The 13,186-nt window shown below is 39.2% G+C and overlaps 1 protein-coding gene across 3 annotated transcripts in view; it reads right to left on the reverse strand.

Annotated features, from left to right (window-relative positions):
* The window catches only part of SPTLC3 (serine palmitoyltransferase long chain base subunit 3), a 191,115-nt gene that overhangs the window by 96,800 nt on the left and 81,129 nt on the right, over positions 1-13,186 (reverse strand). For all 3 annotated transcript variants that reach the window (XM_065059889.1, XM_065059891.1, XM_065059888.1), the window contains 3 exons: positions 7,268-7,308; positions 4,864-5,223; positions 1,418-1,462 (listed from right to left, as the gene is read on the reverse strand). The gene's annotated coding sequence lies outside the window, so the exon portion shown is untranslated. The remainder of the gene's footprint in view (positions 1-1,417; positions 1,463-4,863; positions 5,224-7,267; positions 7,309-13,186) is intronic.

A 13,186-nucleotide genomic window follows, 5' to 3' on the forward strand; every position in this document is an offset into this window, starting at 1 on the left:
AAACTCATCTGTCTTGAGCAAAGAAGGCAAAACCTTATTCTATTTTGGTTTTAAGGTCAAAGGCAAAGTTTGTAGAAGGTTCTTAACAGAACCAAACATATCCAGAATTGCTGGGAAGCTGTTCTTTTCTATTAAAAAAATGGTTTTGTTTTTGCTCCCACATTTCTCAGGGTTTTTCTTTTGCTTTCAGCAAATATAATGTAGCTATTATCGTCTGTTCAATCTGTTTTACCTTTCCCTTGCCTTCAACACAAACAATCAATTCCTGTTCATGTATCCCACTCCAGATTGCTTCTGAGAATGAAGTTATTTATGCAGAATACAAACTTGTAGCTTCCTCTGGGGTTAGGGATCAATCCCTCTTCCCCAGGAGCTTGTGGGAGTGAACACCTCCAAAGAGCAGCAGTCAGCAATTTCAAAACCAGGTCATTTAAATTGAAGGGAAAAATGCAGGCTTTATAGATTAAAATGGAGGCAAAGTCATGAAATTCATATTAAATATAACATAAAACCAGAACCAGACTAGACCTTTTCTGCTACAATTTGCTGACTAAGCAAGAAAAAAAACTTGCGTAGCAGAAAGGGCAGCTTCTCTTAAAAATAGCACACAATCTGTCAGGCATCTCCCCTGAAGCTGTAGAGCCTTTTTCTTCTATATTTGTAGCGGCCTTATGTGCAGGTAAGGAGACTCTTTATTAGCAAGTGGAGCATGAGGATTACACCTAACAGCTGCATATATGGAGACTGGAATGCCTTTCCAACGGAATTGTTCATTGATTGTGGACTGAGACCACAAGACTTACCTCCTATACATATTGCAAACATTTTTGCCTATCAAGGGTACATGGTCGATATCAAAGGATCCTCTGCTAGGGGCTATAGAATTTATAATTAATAAATTCTGCCTATGTAATTTTAAAACTCTCAGAAAGTTCCAACCTGAGTGGCAGGCATTCAGTAAGATCTGTAGGGATGTTAACAAGCTGCCCTACCCCAGCTGGTGCCTTTGTCCTTCCAGCTGTACCAGTTAGGTATCAGCTGAACCTTATTTAGAACATATTAACCTGCTGATGACAACATATGGGATAAACACATCACAATCAGAAGCTGTCACAGTCTAAGCCAAATTACTGGGGGGAAAAAAAAAACACAACAGCACAGGAATTCAGAGAGACTTAAGATTATCACATGGCATGCAGTGGTCAAATCCTCAGTGCTTGCAAATAATTTGAATATCTCCACCAAAGCAACCACATGTGTCAAATATTCACATATTTGTGGATGTCTGCCACAAAATGCAGCAAGGATATCATTAGTGCAGATCAAGCAGCATTGCCTTCTGCTCAGTTATTTAGCATAACCAGTTATTTGGATTCCTTTCTTACAGTTCCGACACCCTTGCCCCTCTACCCCTTACCCTTTGCAACCACTGGCTGTTATCCATTCTTGTGATTACGCTGACCTACAAAAGAACATGTGACAGAACTTTAAGACAGAGAAAGAAACAAAATTAATTTACACCCATTTTAAATTACATTAGAATTAGCAAGTGACCTTTTACTTCACTCTAATTTTTATTTGAAATTCAATCTATTTGTACTCAGAGGAACATAGAGGGTGTGATTTTCAACACTGGCTCATTTTTTTTCTAGCTTTAACTGGAATTGGCCTCAGCAGGGACAAAAAGAAGCAAGCCAGGAAGCTCTCAAAAATTGCAGTTTGTGCTAGATAAAAACACTGATAATATTTCCATGGAATTCACTGTCATTCAGAGCTCAGTCCCGAGTACCAGCTTGCAGCTAAAACGGCCAGTGACAGCAGCAATATGCAAATGGCTTACAAAATCCCTGCCCAAACACCCAGCACCATGGTACTGCACCAATAGTTGTTCTTTGTGTTACTGTCACCTGGAAGAATGATAACATGTGTTCAGGCATGTCTGAACAGAAGACTGTGGTGAGAGGTGAGAGGTGAAGCCAGCATAACCACTATTTTGTCTCTATCTACTAAAAAGATCTGAAGACAGCAGAGTGAAGTTTTCTCCTTTGGATTGGGAACTAAGCCTATCTAAATGGCCCCAGACCTAAGAAAGGTAAGAAATTGGTTCAAAACAGAAGTCTGGCAGAGTATCTCAGAGGGGAAATAACAGATACGGGCTCAGACTCTCAGCATGACTGGCAATAATATTCAACTAGGCTAATTTATTAAATTGTTAATCTGGATCAGTACATCTGGAACAATCAAATGATTGACTGTATCACTTAATGATCAATATGATGGAAAAAGTTTTTTTAATAAAAGCACATAATATACAAAATATAAGGATATAAGATATCTAATCCAAACCTTACACTAAACCCAGCTTCTTAAAGATAAATGTGGTTGTGATTTTCAGTAGAATGTTCTTTACAATATATACCTGAAGGTGCCTTACAACTCCAGGGACAGGTTAGTCCTCCATCCTACATTGACATTCATGTCGAGATCAGCTGCACATTTGTTCTCCTCAAGCAGTGGATCAGAGCAGAATCCATCATGTTTGATAGCAGCTGACCACACAGTCCCGCAGTATCGAATTGTTACTCGTGAAAAGGTGCAGAAAACTGCTGTACAACCAGCAACATGCTGATGACAAATCCTTGCCTGCATCCCAGCTGTCTGCAGCACTCCTAGGACCCATTTTCACATGTGTATATTTCCTTTTTAGTGGAGTTATGCTCAGCCTGAATTTAAAATGGCCACAACCACCATCTGCCCTTGCAATGAGCACTGTACTTGTTCCTTTCTGGGCTATCGGCAGCCTGCACTGGGGCCTGGAAACTAAGCACGTTGCTGCACAATCCAACAGATGGCTGTCTTGCATTTCTTTCCATTAACAATCACATTTGCTACAGAGAAACAACTGTTGCTGTTCTCTGGAATCTATTTCCCATCATGACTTTACAGAATTTTGCAAGAGGAAGGAATAAGAAATTCCCTAAATCCTTCCACCTTGTATAAGGAGGAAATTTTAACCATGACATGAATGCTGCATTGTTTAAATATGAGACTGCTATACTAAACATTCATTTTTTTCACATTAGGCTTCATCATTTATGATACCATTTTTTTTCCCCCACTTTAAATTAAACTTTTTCATTCCGTGTACACTCAGCAGAATTAAAGTAAATACTCCCAGATTTAATCATCATCCGGCATAACCAGATTACAGTATCTGGTCTACACTACCTAAGAAGTCAGAAGAATAATCCAACACAACAGTACTACCTGACCTTCAGAATCCATAAACCAGCAGTTAATTATAGATCCTAAGCAGACTTGGCTAAATACCACAAAAAATAGGGAATAATTTTGTTGTCAGCTCATTAAGTTATTATTTGTGAGTTATTATTTATAACTGTATATGTATATCTGCATGACAAATGCTTTTAGCCCTGAAGATGTTTACGAAGCCTAAATATTTCACAAATAGTCAGTGAATAATTATCCATGCTGAAAAGTAATATTGTAAGTCATTATGGGTTAAGTGGTTTTGGTTATTTACTCATTCTAACAGGGCTAAATAATCAAACCATAGTGTAGAAACAGAAGACTTGCCTAAGCAGACAAATCTAAAACCTGAAAAAATATCAGGTTTTTAAAGAAATAGTAGCAGGGGATAATTCATAAAAACCCTTTGTAATATTTTTTTTCAACTGGCAAGAGTTAGAAGGATTTTTGAGTAATTAACACATCCATAGAAAACCTGATCAGTTCAGGAACAGGACAAAAGGAAAACAAAAGATTCATCAGTTCAATAATTCATCAAAAATAATTTTGAACACTTCCAGTCCATAATAGACTCAAAGATTTACAATTAATCACCATTGTCAGAGTAAAATCCCTGCTGTTCTTTAGGATTTAAAATAAATCGGACTGCATTCTGGACAACTCCACTGTTCACCACACATAATAACACAACTTGAAAGAGTATTTAGATCAGATTAGTGGTCAGAAGAGCCAAAGACAAGCTGAAACATACCGCTTACAGATATTTGCATGGATACCCAGTTTAATTCAGTTTTGCCTGTGTTCACATTTATGGTTGGTCTTCCTCAGAGAACTTCTACATCAGACATATGCTAACAAATATGCCTGTAGCGGTCACTTGACAACATATCAAACATTTCTTCTTCATAATCATCCTCTGCCCACAGAAAACTTTGTGGAAGAATCCTCCCTGCCCTATTCCAAATGCCTTAGCCAAAACCAATAATATTTTGGATTTGAAGCACATTCCTGGAGCTTCACGGAATTTGCACTCCTTTATATGTCAGCGTCAAAAAATAGTGTGCTTTCTCCTCTGTTTTAAAATAAGTATTTCTGGTGGAAAACACCACAAACAATCCACATACAAAAATAGTTTCAAATTCACTAGTCTAAGGTAAAGACTAGAATCCTGATTAAAATTTTTATGGCTCAGCCATTAAGAGAACAGAAACACTATCACATGACTAGCACATCAAATCAAATAAACTATTACCTCCTCTGAACAGATGTCAAAAGGAATGAGTAGCTCAAAGAACAAATACATTTGGGAAAAAACAAACAAACAAACAAACCCAAAAAACAAAACCAAACACTTGCTAATTTCAAAACAGAAAGCAAAAATAAAAGTAATCAAATACAGTTTCTACTGTTGCTTACCATAAATCACCATTCTTCAGTATGCCATTGCTGGGCTTACAAAGCTGTGCTAGCAGATGGAAGAGAATGTTGGTGATAAAGTAATACATAGAAGGTTTAATTTTCTTCCATCATAACACAAAAAAAAAAATCTAGTTACTTACTCTGGGGAGAGTTCACATGGCATTGATTTCTCACCTTGCTTTTTCCATCTCCTTTGGTAGGGGATTCTTTTTGACATGTAGAGGACACACAATGAACATGAGGCCAGTGGCTGAGGTTAGAATCACAGAGGAAGAGGCAAGTGATGATTCTGTGGAATGTCTTTGCCTGGAGTCTTTCACCAGGGTCCCATTTCCCCAAGTTGCCAAAGACTGTGAGGATGATGATGAAGAGCGTGGACCTCAGCAGCCCACCAGGATAGCCAGTCACTCAGAGGAAGTTCCTGCTTGCAGTACATTCACATGCTGGTGAACAAGAACAGGCAGAAGAGTGGGGATGTGCCCCCAATCACAGTCATAATATTCCTGAGGTCCCTTTGTTCCCTGACACTTCATCCTGCAACAACATTTGGAAACAGGAGAGTGAATAACGAGCCCCTGGGTTGAACCAGCACAGCTATTTTTATAATCTTATGCTCCCCTGAGTGGAACTCACATTTCTTCTGCAAATGGAGAGAAGATAGCCTTGCCTTTACTGTGATGCCTGTGTGTATTTTTTGAAAGTATATACTGCAGAGCAGGTTTTTCATCTGCAATAATCAATAGCCAAATATTTTTGTGTACCACTAAAAAGAAAAGAATGGCCAAGTTTTTACTGGAAAAATATCTCGCCCCCACAGCAGAATATATTAAAAGATAGTATACTTGTGAACTGAAACAACCACAAGAAAATTGCTCCTGGTCCAGCAGTTGACACAACTCATAGTCTGAGCAAAAGTTTTATGGTTTACATAAGTCTCTGCACAGTGGGGACTCACAAAGCAAACACCAACATAATCTTCGCTGAGAACCAATCTCTTTTTTCAAACCCTCAGCAACTCTTAAAAGTCATGGTCTCATTTTCTTGCATACAGTGGGCTTTGTTCTTGCATGACTTTATTTACTAAACAGAAGACTGTTTTCTAGGGCCAAGATGCTGGGAATTGTCCAGACTGCTGGGTTCTGCTGAAGCTGCATGACCTCTTCACAGACACTCATCTCCATATCTGGCTGATAAAGTGACAGGTAGTCTCTTATCACAGGCAGGCTATCGCCCAGAGATGAATGATCACAGCCAGGTCTCCTTAACATATTCCAAGGTTACTTTGGCATCTAAATGAAATTCAAAATCCCTAGCAGTCAAAAATAACTTCTAGCACTGGCTGCGCAGAAGAGCGACACTTCGTAAGTCTTCCCTGTGAGTGCATTGAACAAACCACTATGGAGATGGGTGCTGCCAGGACCCCCCTTTTGCAGCCAACAAAAGTAAGCAATATGAGTACTTATTTATTCCAGTCTTGGTGGACACCATCAGCAGATCCTTCTAAGCAGGCTGCATTCCATATTTACAGCTAATGCACTCATAATGGAGCTATTGAACCTTTTATTGTTACTTTAATTTGCTTTCACATCAGCTTGGCTAAAACTTGGGATTTTTCCCTGCGGTCTCCATCCCTTCATCCCCTCCTGCTTCAGAATATTTTAACCTTCTATGTTTCTGAGTTGCAGCCAGTGAGAACTGCTGATCTGGCAAGCGACCAGACTAGTACTGCATTTCTAGGTATGGATGGAACATCGCATACTATGGCAAAGCCTTCAAGCAAGTGCTCCTCACTTCCAGAGCTCTTGACTTTCTGCGGTTATGCACAGCGCTGCCCAGGCATTAGTTTTCCTATTAGGAAATTCTTTACAGTTTTTCCTGTTGGGGTTCATATGCAGACTGCATTCCTTGACCTCCTTGTCAGGATGCAGCAGCTTCAGCAGACTATTGTCACTAGAGACAAATTAAAATGTACAAGAGAGACGATTATGATTTGCCTGCATGTCTGCACACTTATCTCTATAGAAATCGTAAGAGTTTTGATAATATTAGGTTGCTATAAATAGATTTTTCTCTACTTTATATGTACTTATGCTCGACTGGATGATCTCCAGAGGTCTGTTCTAACACCAACCATTCTGTGACTATCTCAGATTAACTGGCAAACCACAAGAATCCCATTCCTAGATACAATATGGTCTTGGAAGATTCCCATGGTGCCCACAACCCAGTAGGTCTTCAGCAATACCTACATGGGTGAAGACTGTATGGGTTATTTCAGAAACTGGGTAACACAGAGGGTTTCTGTCAAAGAAATGTTTTCTAGTGACTGTTACCACAGGGAAGAAGTAGTTATCTTTCTATAGAGGTGCAGAAAGATCAGTCAGATCTACACACGGCTAGGTTAGCTTCATAAAACCCTTATCCTTTCTTAAACAGGGGAATCATTCTGGATTGTTCCCTCCATACTCTTCTGGAAAGGAAAAGATTGACCCTGGAGGAACCACTAGGCAACAGAACTAACAACTATAAATACTTTAACTGGAGTATGTTCATGAAAATATTTTTAAGCAATTCATACCTTATAGAATGACGTTGATATAAAACACTAACTTGCATACACTGGAAAAAAGAGGGAGAAAAATGGTATGGATGAATAAGAACAATAAAATCACATACACAAACCAAACATAAAATTCTATTATTATGCCAAGGTAGGTAGCAATAATCATCCTTGTCATAATTTCCTCCCTCCTTTGCATTAACATTTTTATTTCTTGACTACCCTGCACTTACTAACCACCCAAATGTGAACAGCACATACAAAAGGCATGTGGGCCACCCCATTCTCTGAGGATTGTCTCCCAAATGAGTAGGTGAAGTGAGCATTAAAACCTCACTAGAGGTTCTGTCATGTAAGGTTACGAACAATAGGAAACTGACTGTGGTTGTAGGAGGCACATGCTTCATTGCTATGACAGATTCATTATAAACGTTAATTATTCCCAGCCTGCTAACAGAGCATGCATGTGTGCAGCTGATCAGATGGAAACCTGCTCTCCTACCATTCAGTTCACTACCACATACGCTTATTTCTAAAAATATTCTCTCGTGTAAGCCATGTTCCCTCATGGATTTTGTTCCTGCAAATGTAGCATCTCCTTATTCCCAGGCCTGCAGTGATTTTTATCAAGCTTAACTTGATAAAACAATCTTCAGACTAGTTTTGGACTAGGGACAGGATAGTTTTAGGTTTATTGATGCCAATGTTGTTGAGCTAGACAAAAAAAGGACAACGAGGGACGGTAGCACTGTGTTGTTAAAATGATTTGATCTTTCCTACTTGGATTTTGTTGCTGAAGTCAGGATATGGACAAATAATGAATCACATAAATAAAGAACAGCAAGTGTCTTTAAAAAAATAGTATTAATATATTTTTCCATCCAGCTACCTACTGGAAAAACTGATGAATAAACATTCTCTGTTTCCTGAATCAGGATGTTGACAAGGAAACACAGATCCCCGAATCTATGAGGTGTTGGTTCATACCCAGCCTAGCATAGTAAGAGTCAAAATTACCCTCACAGACACACTGTTGATATTAAACGATGTTGCTGAGGTAAAAAAATGCTTCCATGAAGGAGAAATGCCACGCTCCTCATCACAACTGGCACCCTTTAACCCCTTTTAGAAGAGATCTGATTAAAATTAAATCTAGAGATATCCCCAGCTAAAAGATGAGACACACTGCTGGAGAAGCTTAATCTCTAGATCAATCTAAAATTAACAGTTTCTTGGCTTCTCATGGTTGAGTGTGTACGTTGCTTCTCGAGTCAGTGATAAAGCACACAGTGACTACAAAGGCAGAGCTAACTGGACTACAGCACTGCTCTTCAGCAAATACAACTCATACATAATAAAACAACACAGGAGAGTTTCACAGCTCAGACCTGGACTAGGACACAGAAGATCTACATTCACCTCCTAGTTCTACCTTGAAGTTCCCATGTGACTCAAAAATGTCATGCTGTCCCTCTGTATCAGAGTTGCTAGATCAAAAACAGAGCCTTCCACCCCTTGAAATCTTGCCACGGTCTAAATGGGATAAAGAAGATTTATCCCCTTCTTCTACCTTTGTGAACGCAATACCTGTAGGAACACCGTGTGATCATGAAGTGCTCTTGTATGCACTGAACCCCATGGGCACAAGCCTAAAACTAAGGAGACCAATACTAAGTTAAGTGCTGTTTGAGTTCATGCTAATAGGGCAGCTATTGGATATATTGCTCTAGGAGCCACTTCATTCTCTGCAGTTGCTCAAAATCCCCAATTTAAACGCCTACGAAGCAGAAGCAGCTGAGTTACAGCAGCAGAAAACTTTGAACACGCTGATGTAGTTTTCCAAGAAACCACCTCTGATACTTCCCCTCTGTGCTGCAGCACTGACATATCCTTTGTTAAAGACAGAACATCATTCATATCTCTGAGTACAAATGTCTCACAAGTCAATTTTGTGGTTAATGCAAGCTGACAAAAGGAGGTTTATATGCTGTGCAACAATACCCGCTGCCACTCACTCGAAGAGAAGATACTTCAAGGGCAGCTTGCTCCTATGCGACACAACTACCGCTTTGCCAAAGAGAACAGATGACTTGTGGCGGTAACGCTGTTTTCTGCTTAAAGTCCCTCAGGTAGAGCGTTAACTTCTATCTTGTGGCATATTTGAAGATTAATCGGTAACTTAGCCTGCAGTGGTCCAGCTAATTTAAACACAAACACACTCTGTGGAGAGCAGAGAGCCTGAAGGAGGTGGGAGGAGAGAGCTGGTGGGCTTTGAAGAAAGTGCAGCCTCCTAATATCTGCAAAAACTGAATAAGAAATAGATAAAACTAAATTAGAGATCTATTAAAAATAAATTAATGGCATCTGCAAACGAAATTACATCTAAGATAATCACTCTAATAGCAGGGTCTCTGGTGAGCATTAATGCTGAGTTTTTTTCCTATACTTGAGGAAGGCATCTTTTAATTAAAAATATTTATACAAGGTAGAGGCTTGACAGGAATACTCCATGCAGTCATTCTTAAGGGAGCTGCTTCTGTTAATCAGCTATTTCAGAAGGAAATGCCCCTAACTCTATACAACGAAGGCCAGACTGTACTTCAATAAATCTTATTTAGGGCCTGTGCTTTCTAAATATCCTATATGGCTAGAACTACATGCGTAGTCTGCTTTCTACAGATTATAAAATACACTTTCCTTCCTATTGTTTAGTTAGCTTGTACTGAAAATAAACCTTCATCTTAACCTCCCCCTCTCTTTTACTCCCCTTTTATTGTTAACCTTTTATTAAATCGTTGAACATCCAAGCACAAAAGCAGATGATCTGATAGGTATGAATGTACGGTACAAATGAGGAGGACTAAGCTAAACACATTCCATAGTGGGTAGGAAAAAAATTACCGGACTTTGAGGCAGGGACAAACCAAGACCACATGTCGTTAATGAGTATTCAAAGTAATTCTGATGAAGTTATAATTCTATTGTCATCCAGTACTGAGAAGAAAATGCTTAGCATTTGAAAAAAGAATTGTTAATCATTATGCAGCTCTCTGGGGCACTAACTCTTTCAGGATTTTCCTCTTTGCTTCCCTCCCCTGCCCCTTTTTTCCCATCTTTTTTTTTTCTCTCACATCTATTCAACACAAGCAGTGCTATGAAAACAGAGAGGATTAGAAGTTGTCCCTGACATATTTCATTGTAAGGTTGTTTGTTTTGTCTTTCTGCATTTCTTAGTTTGAATTCTATATAAGGCACTTGTTGGCTGTTGAGAATAAATCAACAGGAAGGTCACAAATAGCTTTGTATTGTGTGCTTGTCTTTTTAAGCCTTTTGGGAACTCACTGCTTTGCTATACAGGAATAAATGCTGGAAAGAAGGCCAACCATGTTGTTTAACACTATTTCATTATGTGAATTGTGCATGAATCACGTAGGCTCCTTGAACAGAAGTTTAAGATTGAAGTTCTGTTGCTAATATTGTCGTAATTAACTCAGGCTAGTGGCTGCAGGAGTCTTAATTCATGATACCAGTTAAGTAAGCTATAGTTCAGCTTATCTACCGCAGCTACTGCTCTGTTGCACAGAGAGTAACAAGCACTGCAAATGGGCATCTAGAGAAATAAACAGGGAAGGTGACGTATAGATGCAGCTTTTTGACATTTCCAATAAAAAGGCCCAGCTGTGCAGTCCATCATTGCTTGGTAAATCAAGGATGGGTGGCATAAAAACAAGTGAGGAATGTGTTAAATTGCTAAAAAGTGGAATGGGGAACAGCCTACGACTTTCACTTAATGATTTACTTTGATTATGCTACTGCTATGATGTAACATTGTGGCTGGCCATGTGGGAACAACAGAATAAATGCTCTGAGCCCCCTACCTTTTTTAAATTCATCTGCAATGCAGTCAAAGGAGGAGAGTAAAGGACTTTTTTTTTTTTTTTTTGAGAAAGAATAGGGTTTTTTTTTTAAAAAAAAGGCGTTTTAACCCATGGCCTGGCACACATGATAGCTCATGAGAATGTCCAGTTCCCCATGTCCTTTAAAAACTACAGCTGGGCTTTACAATGAGATCTGTTTCTCAGCAATATTGCCCATTTCTTTAACACTACAGTATATGCAAGTAACGTAATCATAGAATCATTTTGGTTGGAAGAGACCCTCAAGATCATTGAGTCCAACCATAACCTCACTCTGGCACCAAACCACGTCCCTAAGAACCTCATCTACACGCCTTTTAAACACCTCCAGAGATGGTGACTCCACCACTTCCCTGGGCAGCCTGTTCCAGTGCTTCACAACTCTTTCTGTGAAGAAATTTTTCCTAACATACAATCTAATTTTGCAGCTTCAAGAGATTATTCCATAATAATAAAGTAAGAACTCCTAAACTTTTAGCATTTGCCCATCATTAACATAGAGCGTGAATTGGCCTATTCCCCAGACATTTCATTCAACGATAAACTATGACGATACTGACATATTGAGCAGCAAAGCAGAATAGACCATAGAAAAAAGAACTATCAGTCTGTCTCAAAGTGTTGGTAGACTGGCATTATTAATGGTTTTTTTCAGTTCCATTGATGGGCACCATGCTGCAAGTAACATGCAGTGCCAGCTCACCAGCTCAGGTCATTTGTCATCTTTCTGACAAAGTTAATGGATCTATCGAAGTTTCCACCCCTCTGGTGAGAAACTGATCCAACATTTAGACATGACACAGGTTTGATAAACTTGCAATATAAAGAGGATGGTGGCACAACAGGCAAAAGCCTCATTGAGAAGGCAGAAACAGAGACAACTGTATTCTGTCAGCACAGGTGAAAGAAGAAGGGCTGAAGAACATAATAATAGTGATAAGTACCAGAATATGATTTCATTAGCCAGAGAAGACTGAGGCTTTTTGCTGGCCATTTTACAATTCTCTCACTTGACTTGTTTACTGTTTTAAATATTTGCCAAGGAACTTTGGAAAAATAGTGACATATGAACAATCTGTTGCGGCATATTGTAGTGGTGGCGTTTGTGCTGCTATAGTTACTAAGCTTTTAGTATTTTTGTAATTTGTCTTGAAAAATCTGGAACTTGGCATGAAGTTTTTGGGTGCCTCTATCTTCAAGTCAGATGGTTTTCAATTTTTTATTACATTTCTGTAGATTTTTTTTTTTCAATGTGAAGAAAAGCCTGAAGATATGCTGTGTCAAGGAAAAGGAAAAAGTGTGCTCAGTTGAAGAAAGAAGCAGAAGGTGGGAAAAAACCCAAATGCATTGCAAGATGAGGAGAAACAGGTGCAAACTTCTTCTCAAGGTGAGAAGAGTGTTTACAGGACACTCACAGGTCTTATGTAACTGCAAAAGTAACCAGGCCATGCAAAAAAAGCCTTGGGATTTTTTTCTTTTGGTTTCAGATTGTGCAATGATGATTTGGTGCTAGTCTTTTGTACGGGACAGTAGCTTGACTCACATCCCTGAGTTTTCGTGTGCTCATTCAACGGACTCCATAGATATAAAATCAGCGCACTGATCCAAGTGTAAGTTTCATGTATTTTAACTGTGGACACAAAATGGGTATAAGAAAGTGCAAGGGCAAAGAGCTGTACAAGCAAGTTAAGAGAAAACTACCTACCAGGAGTTTGGACTGTACAAGAACAGCAGAAGTCTAGAAAGGAACTGAAAAACGGTGGAATTGGTGGAATTATTGGGAAGCTGGCCAAAATACTGTTGCCTGGTATTCCATTTGGGAATCTTTCCCATCACTTCCCAGGGCTCCATATGTGAGTAGTTCCTTTTAATTATTGCTAAATACATATGAAATATTAAGTTTCAGTCAGAAGAATAAGGCTCTGTCCTCCCCTTCCCCAAACCAGAGCGCATAGCGGTCATCCTACGCTCCTGCCTGGCATCATCCTAAATACACAGAAAATCTTATCTGACACATGTA

This window comes from Columba livia, chromosome 3, assembly GCF_036013475.1.
Source record: "Columba livia isolate bColLiv1 breed racing homer chromosome 3, bColLiv1.pat.W.v2, whole genome shotgun sequence".
Classification (NCBI taxonomy): Eukaryota; Metazoa; Chordata; class Aves; order Columbiformes; family Columbidae; genus Columba; species Columba livia.